This window comes from Scyliorhinus canicula, chromosome 1 (genome assembly GCF_902713615.1).
Source record: "Scyliorhinus canicula chromosome 1, sScyCan1.1, whole genome shotgun sequence".
NCBI classification, from domain to species: domain Eukaryota; kingdom Metazoa; phylum Chordata; class Chondrichthyes; order Carcharhiniformes; family Scyliorhinidae; genus Scyliorhinus; species Scyliorhinus canicula.
In genome coordinates, this window is record NC_052146.1 from 296,906,703 (window position 1) to 296,923,130 (window position 16,428).

Sequence of the window (16,428 nt, forward strand, 5' to 3'; positions counted from 1 at the left end):
GCCCCTGCACACTCACCTGCCGGGTCCCGCCGTACATGAGGTGAGTAATTCACGGCGGCCAGACTGGCCAAAATTAGAAGGCCGCTCAGCCCATTGGGGCCCGGAGAATCACCGGGGGGGGGGGGGCTGCTGTCAACGGCCCCCGACCGGCGTGGCAGGAATCCCGCCGCCGCCCGAAAAACGGCACCGGAGTATCCTGGTTCAAAATCCAGGAACTCCCTCCCTAACAGCATTGTGGGTCTACCTACACCACATGGACTACAGCAGCTCACCGCCACCTTCTCAAATTAGAGATGGAGAATAAATGCTAGCCTTGTCAGCCATACCCACCTACTGCGAATAAATGTTTTTAAAAAAAGGATGGTAGGTCCTTATTTATGTCACCCATTAAAATGTATTTAAAAATCTCATAAAGTATGGTGGGATTAGGAACTCACATTCTGTGGATTATCAGTCCACTACGATCACCACTGTGGTAAAATGGCCAACGGTATGAACCTTAGGGTTAAAGTTAAAGGTAAGAATTGGACACTTTAAAATGTAAACAAAACCCACAGTCAGACAGACCTGATGGGAATTTGTAGCGTCAAGTTTGAATACACTGGACAGAAACAAACAGCCGGGGCAAGTCTGGGCTTTCCAGTAAACAGGAGATCTGAAGATAATTGGACCCATTCAAATTGATCGATTGTTGTGGATTTCCCAGCTGAAGCCAGACTTTCTGGCAGCTAGATTTCCTGCCATTACCTTACATGGGATAAGGTTACGTTGTGGTCAATGCACCTGAGGATGGACCCTGTGGGGGGGGGGGAGGGGGAGGGGGGCGGAGTTCCTGGTGTCCTGCAGAGTTGCAAATGGCAACTCCAGTGGGTGTTGCAACTCCTGCCCAGCAACCTTATTGGCTGAGGGCCGGAGAAACTTCCGGAAGGGCGCAAAGTGGGGGATAAGGACAGACACCCAGGGACTGTCCCCAGCGAAGACCCGGCACAGAGGCAGCAGAGAAAACCCGGCGGCGCACCAGAGAACGGATAGAAGAGGAGTTCGAGACCCACCTTCGCAGACGAGGGCCCTGACATGACTGAAACTCAGAGGACTGGACCCGCAGCTCGATCAAATTCATCGGCACGGGCAGTCTTAGAATTGTGGGCATATTATAGTTGGGATATTTGGATGGATAACTGTTTTATTTTTTATGTACATTTGGGTTGAATCATGAACCTGTGACTGTCCTTTATTCATCTCGCAAGTAAGGGCACCTGGGTAAAACATTTTCCTAATAAACTGGTCAAAGTTTCTGATAATTTACAGACAACACCAGATACCACACACCCCGGCTGGGATTCTCCCCTACCCGCACCTTTAGGGCCCAAGCCCTCACATTGAGGTGCTAGGCCCACGCCGGAGTGGTTCCCACTCCGCCGGCTGGCGTGAATGGCCTTTGGCGCCACGCCACCCGGGGCCGAAAGGACTTCTCCGGCCGGCATATGTCCGCGCATGCGCCAGTGCGTCAGGGGCTGCTGACGTCATACCGCCGCATGCGCAGGGGAGGGGGGTCTCTTCGGCCTTTGCCATGGTGAGGGCCATGGCGGGGGCGGAATAAAAAGAGTGCCCCCACGGCACAGCCCGCCCTCGGATCGGTGGGCCCCGATCACGGGCCAGGCCACCGTGGGGGCACCCCCCGGGGTCAGATTGCCCCGCACCCCCCCCACCCCCAGGACCCCGGAGCCCGCCCGCGCTGCGAATCCCGCCGGTAAGAGAGGTGGTTTAAAACACGCCGGCGGGAGAGGCCTGTCAGCGGCGGGACTTCGGGCCAGAGAATCGCCGCGGGGGGCCCGCCGACCGGCGTGGGGGTCCCGCCAACCGGCGTGGCGCAATTCCCACCCCCGCCGAAGCTCGGGGGGCGGAGAATTCGGGACACGGCGGGGGCGGGATTGACGCCGGCCCCGGGCGATTCTCTGACCCTCCGGGGAGTCGGAGAATTCCGCCCCCCTTCCCTTATATTTTCAGCCTGTTTGGTCCCCAAGAGTGACAAATGTTTGGAATAATTTACCAAGGAAGCGAAGAGAGGCAAACAAAGATTGAAATAATTCACTGGATAAAAAATTCACTGGATGAAATAATTCAAACTGCAATCAAATGCCAATGTGCAAGAATGAATGCGGTAACGATTTGATTGGCCAACTTGCCGTCTCTCATCATATTGTCCCATGAGCTAAATCCCCAATGCGGTACCATGACTTAAAAGTGTTAAAATGTTCCCAACCGGCCCCCTCCCCGACTGTTCCCCCCCCCCCCCCCCCCCCCCCCATTGGAATTGGAGAGACAATATCAGTAAAAGTGGATTGAATACGAGTTCAGACAACAATGGGCCATAAAGACTAATACATGCATTGTACTGTGTAATTGCTTGGGTTATACATTGACAGGGTTCACACGGTGTCAACCTGAGGTAACCAAATGACAGTTTACTGGCGGGTTTTACAGCATCTTCAAAGGGGCCTTCTGATCGTTGAGCCTAAAACTCCCATTGAACTTGGCTTTAGGATTGGAAAGCTTGTAGACATTGATTTAAAAATAGGACTCTGCCACCCTGCAGGATATATCAAGAGAACACCAGTCACCCTTAATCAGAAGAACCTGATAGTATTCATCGACTCAACAATTTCCTTTCAGGTACAAAAGGTGCTGCTGTTCCTCAATACAGTGCTGAGGCTTTACCTCATGTGAAGATGCTGTGGTAATGTGAGCATTAACACCTGAGCAAAAGGAACACCTGAGCAAAAGGCATTCATGAGGCACCTTAAACATAGGTAAGTGATCGCAAGGCCTTTCATTAGCATTGGGAACAAAATGGACGCCAGGCTAAGGGAGAAGATACAGTACTGGGAGGTGTAATGTGGGCGGCACGGTTGTACAGTGGTTAGCACTGTTGCTTCACAGTGCCTGGGTCCCAGGTTCGATTCCCTGCTTGGGTCACTGTCTGTACGGAGTCTGCACGTTCTCCCCGTGTCTCCCCGGTTTCCTCCAGGTGCTCCGGTTTCCTCCCACAAGTCCCGAAAGATGTGCTTGTTCGGTGAATTGGACATTTTGAATTCTCCCTCCGCGTACCCGAACAAGCGCCGGAATGTGGCGACTAGGGGCTTTTCACAGTAACTTCATTGCAGTGTTAATGTAAGCCTACTTGTGGCAATAATAAAGATTATTATTATTGTTACTTGCATATTATTAACTGAACACTAGGCAGCCTCCTTATGAAAGTCAGCATCCCATGTCAGCAATTAACATTTCTCCTCTTTATAAAAGCAAAATACTGCTGGTGCTGGAAATCTGAAATAAAAGCAGAAAATGCTGGAAAACCTCAGCAGCCTCTGTGGAGAAAGAAACAGAGTTAGCATCTTTGAGTCCGTGTGATTCTTCTTCAGAGCTCTCACAGCCCGCAGTGTGAGAATGACTGGATAATCTGCTTCTGTGATGTTGGCTGAGGGATATCCATTGGCCTGGACTCCGGGGATCACTCACCTCGTCTTCCTCGAGTAGTGCCTCACCTGAGTGTAACATCTCGGCCCCCCCGATCGTGCAGTTCTCCCTCAGGCAGATGGACGGAGATGGAAAAAATAGACAAGCAGATGGACAGGCAGACTGAGAAGCCATAAGATGGGAATGTGTAACTAGGACAGAGCGTTTTCCCTGCAATGCCCGTGTCGATACATTTCCTATCAATCTCTGGCACGCTGTGGCTGGTGAATTATTCAAGTTGCAGGATTCACTGCGGCAACTCACCAAGGTTACTTCAACGGGGCCTCCCGCCCCGCGATTTTCACTGTCGCGGGCAATGTCCTTGCCAATTCCCCTCCAAAGCCATCTGGATATCTGTCTCCTACTGCGTCTGAATCCGCCGGGATTCTCAAGCTGACGCCATTGTGGAGGGGTAGGGGGGGGGGGTTACTGTCAACTCAGGGACCGCTGCAGGAGAAAGCACCCCCTCCTCCAGCCCCCCCCCCCCCCCCCCCCCCCCCCACGCCTTCTCGGGGCAAGCAGAGACAGGTGTTAAATGTAACCTAGCCAGTCAGCAAAAAGAAAATTCGAGCCAACTGCAAAAGGAGGGCGTTTTGTTGGAAAGTATTTATTAACTCTCAGTAACACATTAACAAACGGAGAGGAATCATTGTCGGAGTCCACATAAACAGTTTTCACTGGTACACCTGTCGTGTCGGAGAGAGATGAACCATATCAGCATTGCATCCATCGAGCACCGTGCACCAGACTCCCAATCCCAGACTTAAAGCTGGAACAGATGCGACTTACTTTCAAAATGACAGAAGGTTTTGAAGAAAGTGTCTACTCTGAATGGTCGAATTGCCACTTCCCTTCTCGGCATTAACCCTTTCATTGTACTGCATCTAACTCCCCGTAGAATCCCATCGTGCCTGGCGGCAAAGGCCACGATTGAAAGATCAGAAAGATCATCAGAAAAGTACACAGATACTCGACATGAGGGCAGTCATTCCTCGGTGAGGTGCTTTGGGATTTTGTGATATGCTCAAGTTTGAAACAAACACGGGCAGCACGGTGGCCCAATGGGTTAGCACTGCGGCCTCACGGCGCCGAGGTCCCAGGTTCGATTCTGGGTCACTGTCCGTGTGGACAGTTTCACCCCCACAACCCAAAAGATGTGCAGGTTAGGTGGATTGGCCATGCTAAATTGCCCCTTAATTGGGAAAAAAATGAATTGAGTACTCTAAATTTAAAAAAAAAGTTTGAAACAAACACACGTGTTAATTTTTAGATTGAGTGAGTTTTTTTGACACAGTTGCTCTCAAACTTGAAGATTTTAAAACATTCCAAAGAAGACACTGAGACTATAAACACTCTCTCAGGTAACCAACAGCAAAGTTCTCCATACAGATTCATCTAGAGAAATATTAATGCAATATGTTTGATTCAGTGGGCGGAATTCAAACAAAACATTTCTAAGTGTAATTTTGGGCGTGTTTCACAGAGTGTTTCCCGCCTGCCTTTTGAGTGAGATCCACACCGGTATTCAGCTACACTTAGAGCGAAATCTAACCCAGATCTGCAAATTTACTGCACACTTTAACATGCACTCGTCGGAGTTACCCAAGGCTGGCAGTGCCACTTGGACACTCTGGCAGTGTCAATATGCCAGATGGGCAGTGCCAAGGTACCCATGTGCCAGAGGGAGATCCAAGGTGCCACCCTACCCTGTGCCCAACCACCCAAGGGTCTCCATGTGCCGCTCTGCCTGCTACACGTTCACGTGGGACAATTTAGCGTGACCAATCCACCTAAACTGCCCATCTTTGGACTGTGGGGAGAAACCGGAGCACCCGGAGGAAACCCACGCAGACACGGGGAGAAAGAGCAAACTCCACACTGACAGTCACCCTAGGCTGGAATTGAACCCGGGTTCCTGGCGCTGTGAGGCAGCTGTGCTAACCGCTGTGCCCCCGTGCTGCCCATGCGGTACCATGGGATCTTTCCCGAGAGGGCAGACGGGACCTCGGTTTTACGACTGATCGAAGGAGTGTTTACTGGCATTTGGCAATAGTTGAGTTCACTCGGGGATATTTCATCGTGACCTTCAGACACCGGCGTGGCTGTGTTATTGAGTGTGATTCACTCACCCTGACATACTGCGCCATACCTGAATTAACAAAAGAGCAAAGTAAAAACCTTTTCCGCATACTGCAGAAAATAATGGACAACAAGGTGATGAATTACACATGTGTTCGTTAGGGTGGGGGAGCTTGGCTGGTAAGTGAGGGGGGAGCTTGTAATCACATGGAATTATATCATTAATGTCAGGAATATGGTGCCAATGACTTGCAGATGTGCAAGGTGGCCGGAGCTGTTTGTCATTAGCAGGGCTCCAGTGATTGAGCTGTTATTGAATGTGTTGTGAAGCGATTGTACTTTTTTGTAATTCATTAACCAGACGTTGGTCAGTAATGAGTGCGCCTGCTGTTAACACAGACTGAGGGTTCTGTGACAGGCCACAGAGAAGGAGAGGGAGGCAGGCAGGCTCCTTAATGTTTTACGGAGTCAGGTGTAAAGCTGCTGTCTTGGAGCCAGAGTGAGCTTTGAGGTGGGACATGTGCCGTGGAGCGCTACTAACAGAGGTCTGAGACCTCCGCAGTAAACTGAGTGGAAATATATAGCCCCTAACAGCGCCCCGGCTCTCACACAGCTTTGCGTTTAAGAACTCACCATACAATGACAGGTTGATGTGAGAGAGAGTAAGTGTTTGGAGCCCAGGCCGGGAAAGGGGCGAGGGGAGGGCGGGAATGGCTGGAATTAATTTCAACTATGCACAACAGTTAGAGGCTGGCATCTGATGAGAGGGAGAAAGTCTCACTCTGGGCTCTCATGGCTAAAGGATGAAATACAATTGCCAGCTCCACTGGCTCGTCCACCTCCTGCATTGATGCAAAGGCCTGGCTTCACTCGCTGATTGAAACTCTCTGATCAATTAAGCAATGCTGGTTTCTTGCTCAGTGTGTATGGAAGCTGTAGAAGGGCCATTTAGACCTGGAACTTTAACCCTGGGCGCAATCCAACGGCCACGCCGCGCCCGAAAAGCAGCTCGTTGCAGAGCAGCGGATCTCACGTGAGATGCGACGCGATCTCGCGAGACGTTGCGATGTAAATCCTGCCCACGATGGGCAATGGAGGGGATTGTTCGGGGATTGTTTCGGGGCCTCGGAGATCGGGACGCCATTTAAAAATGGCCTCCCGATCCCTCGCTACACCGGGGGGGGGGGGGTTCCGGTGAGCGCAGCTCCCCGCTGTACAAAACAGGACTGCGTCTCGGCCGTTGGTTCCCTGTTTAGGCCCCTTATTCAATGCGAGTCGGCGGGAAACATACAGCATTCTTCTATTTTGGGAGAATCGCGCTTGTTTCTCTCCACAGATGTTGCCAGACCTGCTGATATTATCCAGTATTTTCTGTTTTTATGTCTGTTACTGTGCGGGCGGGAGGAGCTGGGAGAGTAGTGTCACTCGCTGAACAAGCGGACGGGAATGCTGACATCCGAAACTATTCCTCGCCCGCATGCACCATAGTTTGGTTAGAGCCTGGACCGTATCTGGCCAGTTAAACCTCAGAATCCCCTGCTCCCTTTGAGAAGCCCCCCCCCCCCCCCCCCCCCCGCCCCCTGCCACCCCGGTCACAGCGCCTGGAAATATGTTTTCCATACACTGTCACCGTAATGATCCCTCTGAATTTATTTATTTTCTTCGCCTGCAGGGATCAAGCCCGCTCTGTGTGGTTCTGGATTTCAGTGGGATGGTGTGAGCTAACAAAGCCTTTGAAAGGTCTGCGAGAGGGAGAATTGTTCCCACACTGCGGAGTTCAGAGGAAACAGGAAGTAGGTGACTCGGGGTCAAACCCCTAACATCTAATGTAACCTGATCCTGTGACATGTTGGAAAAAGAGAAGAAACACTCTGGGCCTGGAATCACAAATCACCAACTGTGATGACAGGAGGGAGGCAATAAAACTCAGCACCTTCTCCTGTCTGGAAGAGTCCAGTGGAAATAAACATTATTTATAACCGGCAGATTGCCGTGTAGAGATTATCACTACTGTGTCACCTTCACTTTCAATCCAAGAGCCTCTGCCAATAACCATTGAGCACACTTTATATATTCCCTTGGTAGCTCCTGTGTGGTGCAATTAACTGTTGCTAAAAAGTCCTCGACTCTGGACCAAAGCCTCTGGCCTTACACCTCAGGCACACAAGGCCCAGGCCTCAGGCCTTACGCCTCAGGCACAGGCCCACAAGCCCAGGCCTCAGGCCTTAAGCCTCAGGCACAGGCCCACAAGCCCAGGCCTCAGGCACAGGCCCACAAGCCCAGGCCTCAGGCCTTAAGCCTCAGGCACAGGCCCACAAGCCCAGGCCTCAGGCCGTACACCTCAGGCACAGGCCCCCAAGTTCAACCCCTAGGCCTAAGCCTCACACCTAAGACCCCAGGCACACTGATATGTAAATTGGAGAAGAGTATGAGGGCCATACGTGGTCAGGGTGGCAAATAATGCCCTGTGGTTGAAGGGATGGTCCCTTAGTTTGACTGTCCTGTATCCCAGGGTACCTTTTGTCCCTTATTTCTGGGACAACATGTAGCATGCTGAGCCTGGGAATCTCCTCTTGCATTGCCTCTGAGCATATACCACCACCCCGCTATCACTGACCCTACTCTCACGCCAGCCACCATCACCCATTTGCCCAATACTGTGGTTGACGTGTTCCTTATTTTATTTGGCCGCCCTGGCATGGGTCTGAACGTCGACATCACCGCTTCAAGGACCTGACTAGAGGCTCAATGGCTTCAGAACGTCAGGAATTTATGGGCCCTGTGAGCTATCAGACCTCAACTTAACACTAACACCCGCCACCCTCCACTCCGCCCCGTACTTTCAGTTGCAGGACCTCACCCTTGAACAGGCCTCCAGTTTAGGATGGGAGGTAGCAGCTGTAAACTGGAGTTCGACACAAGGAGATGTCTCCAGCAGAATACCAGCAACCCTTATAAGAATTCAAAATGCTCTTGGGGCATGAGGTACTTTTGAAGTGCAGGCAACGTTGCAATTTAGGAAAATGTAGCAGATATTTGTGCACTCACATGAACCAATGAATAATGGCAGAGTGACAGGGAAGAACATTACTCTGGTTTTTTTTTGTGATACATCAGTTTGTTAATCAGCAATAAATAAGGGGTGTCAAAGACCCAAGCTTCTGTAAAGTGACCCTTGGAGCCGGGGTAAATACTTCCTGTTTGTGATTTTCTTTCTAATCGGTGGACTTGCTCTTTTCGAATGTTGTGGAGATTCTGGAAAGGAGCTGTTTGCACGGAACTCGGTTACATCACAACTCCCAAAACCAAACACGGAATTTAAAAACTGTTTGATGGGCCTGTGAGATAACCGACAAGGCCAATATTTGTTGCCGATGTCGAATTGAACTGAGTGGCTTGATTGGGTGGTTTGGGGCGGGATTTCTCCGTTCCGTCAGCAGCGGGCATCGTCATGGGGGGGTGGGGGGGGTGACGGGAACATTTGGAGGGCCGTCTTACATATTGTTTTGCAAATAATGGACCCAGGGATTGAAACTTTCTACTTGCTGGATGTTAAAAGATTCAATTCATAGATTTTCTCCAGTGTAGAAGGAGGCCATTCGGCTCGTCCAGTCTGTACCAACCCTCTGAAAGAGCACCCTACGTAGGCCAACTCCCCCACCCTATCCCTGTAATCCCACCTAACCTGCACATCTTTGGACACTAAGGGGTAATTCAGCAGTGCCAATCCACCTAACCTGCACATCATTGAAGTGTGGGACGAAACCGGAGCACCCAGAGAAAACATACACAGTCACCCAAAGCCGGAATTGAACCCTGGTCATTGGCGCTGTGAGTCAGCAGTGTTAAGCTCTCTGCCACCATGTCATTTACTCAATAGAGATTCTGATCAGCAATGTCTACATGTGAACACATTTAATAAGCTTGTACTACATTTCTTATCTGCCATTTTTACACATTAGAAGCGGAGTATCTTCAGGGTCAGGACATCTCTGGTCAGGAATTCTGATTCAGCCAACTCCGCCTTTGCAGCTTTTCGTCTAATTCCTCTCGTACATTCCTGAGATGTGATTCACGGGACGCAATTCCCCTTTTCAGTCCTGGACACTGAAACTTGGCACCACGCTGTATGGAAAGAGGAAAAGGATTCTGACAAGGGAAGAAGTGTGTGAGGAAGGCGAGGTGACTGCGGCAAAAGAAAAGTAACGCAGAACGAGAATGTGGATGTGAGTGTTACGCCGGGAGCTGGGGGCTGTCACATTTTATTTAAATCTAAATCGCGGTTCAAAGCCACATTGGCTCCAGTTTCCTGGTTGAGTTGTTGGGAGTCAGGGAAGCTAGTCAGATGACAAGGTAGCATTCCCCCTAAAGCCCATGGGTTCTCCGGTATTGCCGAAGTCAAGTTTTAGTTTCTTTATTCTTCCTTGGGGTCTGGGTGTCACTGGCAAGGCCCAAATTTGTTCCCCTACCTATTTGCCCTTGAACCTAGCGGCTTTCCAGGTCATAGGTCAGCTAAGGGTCAACCACATTGCTGTAGGCCTGGAGCCTCCTGTGGGCCTGTCCAGGTAAGGGCGGCAGATTTCCTTTCCTGGAGGACATTAGTGAGCCAGATGGGGTTTTACAACGTACGGCGATAATCGTCATGGCCGCCATGGCTGAGACTGGCTTTACATTCCAGATTTACTAATGAAATTTCAGTTCCGCCAGCTGCTGTGGTTGGATTTGAACCCATGTCCCCCAGGGCGTTGGCCCTGACTCTGGGTTACTGCTCCAATGACATTACCGCTACACCCCATCTCCCCAAAAGTGGCTGGCACTGTGGCCTACTTTGATTTCAGCTTGCTTACTACCTGCAGGGCAGTTAGATCGAAGCAACCAGAACTGGGACGACAAATCATCAGGTTAACTTGCGAGATTTAACGCACAGAAAACAGAGTTGCGTTTTGAGCGGGTACAGCGGGGAGTTTCTTGGCGCCTGCAACGCTGAGAACGACCCTGCTATTGACGAGACTCTGCCGGTTCTTTTGGCCTCGCTTTGGCAACCTGGCACCTTGGCATTGCCAGCCTGGCACCCTGGCAGTTTTCCTGCCAGTGCCTCTGCCAGCTTGGCCGTAGTACTGCCAGGGTGCTCCGGTGGCAGTGCCAAGGTGCCAGGCAGGCAAGATGTCCCGGGTGCCAGCGGGAGTGCCAGGGCGCCACCCTGCCCACAGCCCGAATACCCAGGGGTCTCTAATGGCCTGTGAGACTCCCCCCCCTCCTCCCCCCCTCCTGAAGGTGTCGTTACACCTGGTCCATGTTTGTGTGGACCAGTGCGAAATGGCACCATTGCGAGATCTCCCAGGCGGGGGCGTTAGCTCCCGGGCCCCGGGAGTATTCAGCTAATGGCTCACTTAAAAGTTAATCTGCGCCTCGTGTGATCTTGAGAGGGGCAGACATCTCGTGAGATTTAACAGTCTGGTCGCACCACCAAGTAGGGCCCAACGAGGCCATTAGGACGCACCCTATATCTTAGTCTTGTACAAAGAGCCACTCAACCTGTCTCTTAGGAATATTTCTAAGATAAAAAGATGATTCTTAAGTCTTCTACTAAAGTAGCATCCTGATCCCAGCTACGGTTCACACTGAAGACCAGCCCTTCAGGAACTAACTGAAGTGGTCACACCCCACGTGTGAGCTTCTGTACCTTCAGCTGCTGTGACCCAGTTCTGGAATTCCCCCCCAAAGCCTCCTTGCCTTTAAGACCTATTTCATTGACCAAGCTTTTGGTTATCTGTCCTAACATCTTAACGTCAATGTTATCCGATGTCACTCCTGTGAAGTACCACGAGATATCATAGAATTTGCAGTGCAGAAGGAGGCCATTCGGCCCATTGAGTCTGCACCGACTCTTGGAAAGAGCACCCTACCCAAGGTCAACACCTCCACCTTATCCCCATAACCCAGCAACCCCACCCAACACTAAGGGCAATTTTGGACACTAAGGGCAATTTAGCATGGCCAATCCACCTAACCTGCACATCTTTGGACTGTGGGGGGAAACCGGAACACCCGGAGGAAACCCACCCACACACGGGGAGGATGTGCAGACTCCGCACAGACAGTGGCCCAAGCTGGAATCGAACCTGGGACCCTGGAGCTGTGAAGCAATTGTGCTATCCACAATGCTACCGTGCTGAAACATTAAAGGTGCTTGTTGAAGGACAATGAAGATCCACAGGAGGCCAGGAATGGGCAGAGGTAGAATAGAATCCCTACACTGCAGAAGGAGGCCATCCGGCCCATCGAGTCTGAACTGAACCTCCAAATGAGTGCTGTAGCCAGGTCTGCTCCTCCACCCGTCTCGCCCTATCCCCGTAACCTAGCCTGCACATCCTTGGACACTGAGGGGAAATTTAGCATGGCCAATCCAGTTAATCTGCACATCTTTCGACTGTGGGTGGAAATCGGAGGCAACCTACGCAGACACGAGGAGAAAGGGCAAACTCACACAGAAAAGTTACATTTCATTGAAACCCTACAGTGCATAAGGAGGCCATTTGGCCCATCAAGTCTGCACCGCCCCTCTGAAAGACTTCTCTACCTAGGCCCACTCCCCTGCCCTATATAATAATATTATTATTATTATCCCCGTAACCCCACACCCCCTGGACACTACGGGCAATTTAGCATGGCCAATCCACCTAACCTGCACATCTTTGGACTGTGGGAGGAAACCGGAGCACCCGGAGGAAACCCACGGTGAGAAAGTGCAAACTCCACACCGTCACCCAAGGTTGAAATTGAACCCGGATCCCTTGCGCTGTGAGGCAGCAGTGCTAACCACTGTGCTACCATGCCACCCGTCTCGACGGCAGATTCGGCTAGAGGAGATTACAGAGAAAGGGAGGGGTGAGCCAGTGGAAAAATTGGAATATGAGAGTGAGAATTTTAAAATAAATTTTTTTAAAAATTTAGAGTACCCGATTCATTTTTTCCAATTAAGGGGCAATTTAGCATGGCCAAGCCACCTACCCTGCACATCTTTGGGTTGTGGGGGCGAAACCCTCACACAATGCAGACACGGGGAGAATATGCAAACTCCACACGGACAGTGACCCAGGGCCGAGATTCGAACCTGGGAACTCAGTGCCGCAGTCCCATAGCTAACCACTGCGCCGCCATGCTGCCGATGCGAATATTAACATTGATGGCGTTTTCAAATTTATTGGTGGTCCAATCAGACTGCTGGGTTTGAGATCAGACAGATGGCCAATTGGATCCCATTTAATGCTCTTTAATCAGCACAGCTGAGATTCCAGAGAACCTCAATGGACTCTTGTGTTGCCAACCCTCCAGGATAAACCCGGAGCAATCACAGCCAATTGTGCGTGATCTTTTTTATTCTCTTTTCCTTTTTTGAACATTTGGGCTCATTCCCAAAATACGGGAAGATTTTGTTCGACTTGACAATTGAAGTGTCGTCCAATCAGGTCGTTAGAATCCTGTTGGCTTTCCAATCGGAGTGAGAAGGGGGTGGGGAGTGGGGGAGGTGCCACGATGATGGATGTTTCAGGGAACCAATGGGAGGTAGGAGGGGATCAGCATGCGACAAAGGTTCCAGGAATATGCCCAATCAGAGTTGGCAACCCTGAGTTGGCTGTGGTGCAGGGTTACATAGAACATAGAACAGTACAGCACAGAACAGGCCCTTCGGCCCTCGATGTTGTGCCGAGCCATGATCACCCTACTCAAACCCACGTATCCACCCTATACCCGTAACCCAATAACCCCCTCCCCCCCTTAACCTTACTTTTTAGGACACTACGGGCAATTTAGCATGGCCAATCCACCTAATCCGCACATCTTTGGACTGTGGGAGGAAACCGGAGCACCCGGAGGAAACCCACGCACACACGGGGAGGACGTGCAGACTCCGCACAGACAGTGACCCAGCCGGGAATCGAACCTGGGACCCTGGAGCTGTGAAGCATTTATGCTAACCACCATGCTACCGTGCTGCCCTTAAGTTGTGGGGGAGGGGGGTGGCTTGTTCTGCCGGGGTGTCAAATTCTTAAAAAAGAGGCCGTTTAGTGAGACTTGTGTCTGAGCATGTCAAAATACCATCTCTTCGGGCCCGCCTTTCAACTCGACATTGCCTCTGCAGCAGAGAGTAGACAGCAATTGCTCGGTGCTACTCTGGCAAGTGGACAAATAGGAAATGGTTGTTATGCGGCCTAGAATACACACAGGGAGTGGCTCCCATTTTACGATTGGTGCGAAGCAGAGCCGGCCTGGGGTGTTCCACGGCCCCAGATTTGTGCTGACTTCGCTGATCACAGCTCGGGTGGGTTAAGTGGCTGAATTAATCAGCCTCAGTTATTTCCTGATGAAACGCATGTCCGTTCATTTCTCACTAATCGTCAGAGCCTCTGCCAAATCAGGGCCTGCTTGGAAAAAGATGAACTTATTTCCATGAAAAATCTCTTACCGAATGATATGAATTCGGGGTACTTTCCCCTATTTCGGGGAATGGGGGTTGCGCCCCTTTTCCCCCTTCTGTTTGGGCTGGCGATTGAGCCCCTGGCCATTTGTGTTGAGGGGTTTGTATTTATGGAAGGGGATAGTAACGCGGGGGTGGGTGGTGGAGTATAGGGTGTCTCTGTACACAGACAATCTGCTGCTGTACATCTCGGAGTCTACTCACCCCCACCTCTCACCCCCCCCCCCCCCATATCCTCTTCCCCAAAGGACTAGTCCCTGCAGACTCTCACTGCACCCCCCCCCCCCCCCCCCAACCCTCCTCAGCCCTCCCCTATCCTCCCTGGCCGAGCCTCTCCCATACTGCCCGGAGGGGCCCAAGACTTCCTGGTCCTGGACGTCTGGGATTTACACTCTGGGAACCACTTGCAGGCCCTATCCTGTCCACTGCCACTTCAATCAGGTTGGCTGGCAGCTCTCGAGAAGTGGGAATTCCTCCTGACTTAATTTTGTTGGAGCATTAAATGGCTGCAGGCCAGACAATATTGGTGGGGATGTGTTCACCCCGAATATTAGGAACAGGAATCCCAGCATGCCAGAAACCTTGGTCCATGATTCTATGAGATGAACGTTGAGATGAATTGCGAAGATTTGAGTGTGTGACATTGGATTTTAAATGCCTCAATGGTAAAAGTGGCAGGTGTTTGGGGGTGGGGCGGGGAGGCGGGGGGTGGGGGGGGGGGGGTTAGTAAGTATACCAGATCACCATTGACCAACTCAGGACTCTACGCAGAGGAGTTAAAGAACAGCAATCGGAAGTTCCCTAGGTGGAAACAGTTATATATTCAGCCGGCGACATTTGGAATGTGAACTGCAAGAACTGTTAAATACGGGTCCTTTATCTTATCCGAGCAGACTCCCTCTGCTGGTACATGTGCGCATAGTTGCCTCAAGTGGGCAAAACGCACAATACAATTTTCAATACCCTATAAACGGAGCTGCTGGCAACTCTTACATGTGTCATCCAGCTCCTCATTCGTCACCTATACATAAGCATGGAAATTCTGCTCACAAAATGTCAGAACAGGGGAGCTCTTTAAAATCCTGTCCTGGTGCTGGTTGTTCAGAGCCTGTTTCTCTGCTCTCTACTGCATCTGACAGTTTTCATTCCATTTTCATTTCTCCCATATAAACATATTCAATGTTCAATAATCTTACAAACGAACACACACAGATAATGCTGGAAATACTCAGCAGGCCTGGCAGCATCTGTGGAGAGAGAAGCCAAGAGTTTGCCGGCTTTTTGAGACGGAAATGTAATAGAGTTTAAGCAAGTGTGGGTGGTGAGAGGGAGGAAGAACAAAAAGAGGAAAGTCGGTGATGGGGTGGAGGGCGGGTGAGATTAATTGACAAAAGATCTCACAGTACAAAAGGCAAAGGGCGTGGTAATGTTTCTGTTTTATGTATTCTTCCGCGGGATGTGCGCGCTACAGGCACGACCAGAATTTACTGCCCATCCGACTTGCCCTTGAACAGAGTGGCCACTTCAGAGGGCATTTAAGAGTCAATCACATTACTGTGGATCTGGAGTCACATGTAGGCCAGGCCAGGTAAGGAAGGCAGATTTCCTTCCCTAACGGATATTAGTGGATGAGGTGGGTTTTTACAACAATTGAGGATAGTTCCGCGCCCACCATTACTCAAGGTAATCCTCTGGACTATTAGCTCAGTGATATTACCACTATTTCACCAACTCCCCTAAGATGAAGGAAAGATGCTTGTTGTAAAGAAACAAAAGATGGCTGTGTCCGAAAGCAAATCTATGAGAACAGATTTACTACCGGCACTTGCAAAAAAAACCAGAAACAAATTGGAGGGACAGAGTTTACGGTCTGCAATTGTTGAACTCAATGCTGAGTCCAGAATGAGGTACAGTGCCTCAGTGAAAGATGAGGTGCTGATCCTCGACCTTGCTTTGAGCTTCGCTGGAACACTGCAGCAGGCCAAGGACAGAGATGACAGCAAGGAGGAGAGTTAAGATGGCAAGTCACCTAAAGCTCAGGGTCATGCCTGCAGACTGAACGGAGCTGTTTGCAAAGCGATCACCCGCTGAGAGGAGACTGCATTGTGAAGAGCAAATGGAGTATGCTAAATTGAAAGCAGTACAAGTCAATCAGAAGAAGAAATTGCTTATTGTCACAAGTAGGCTTCAAGTGAAGTTACTGTGAAAAGCCCCTAGTCACCAAATTCCGGCGCCTGTTCGGGGAGGCTGGTACGGGAATTGAACCGTGCTGCTGGCCTGCCCCGGTCTGCTTTCAAAGCCAGCGATTTAGCCCTGTGCTAAACCAGCCACTGCTTCAGGAGGAGTGTTTAGGG

General features: G+C 50.7%; 1 long non-coding RNA gene across 1 annotated transcript; it reads left to right on the forward strand.

Moving 5' to 3' along the window:
- The first annotated feature begins 5,997 nt into the window (after positions 1–5,997).
- Positions 5,998–7,580, forward strand: LOC119978159. The gene is made up of 2 exons (XR_005463397.1): positions 5,998–6,106; positions 7,268–7,580. It is a non-coding gene; the product is annotated as an uncharacterized LOC119978159 (long non-coding RNA).
- Positions 7,581–16,428: the final 8,848 nt, after the last annotated feature.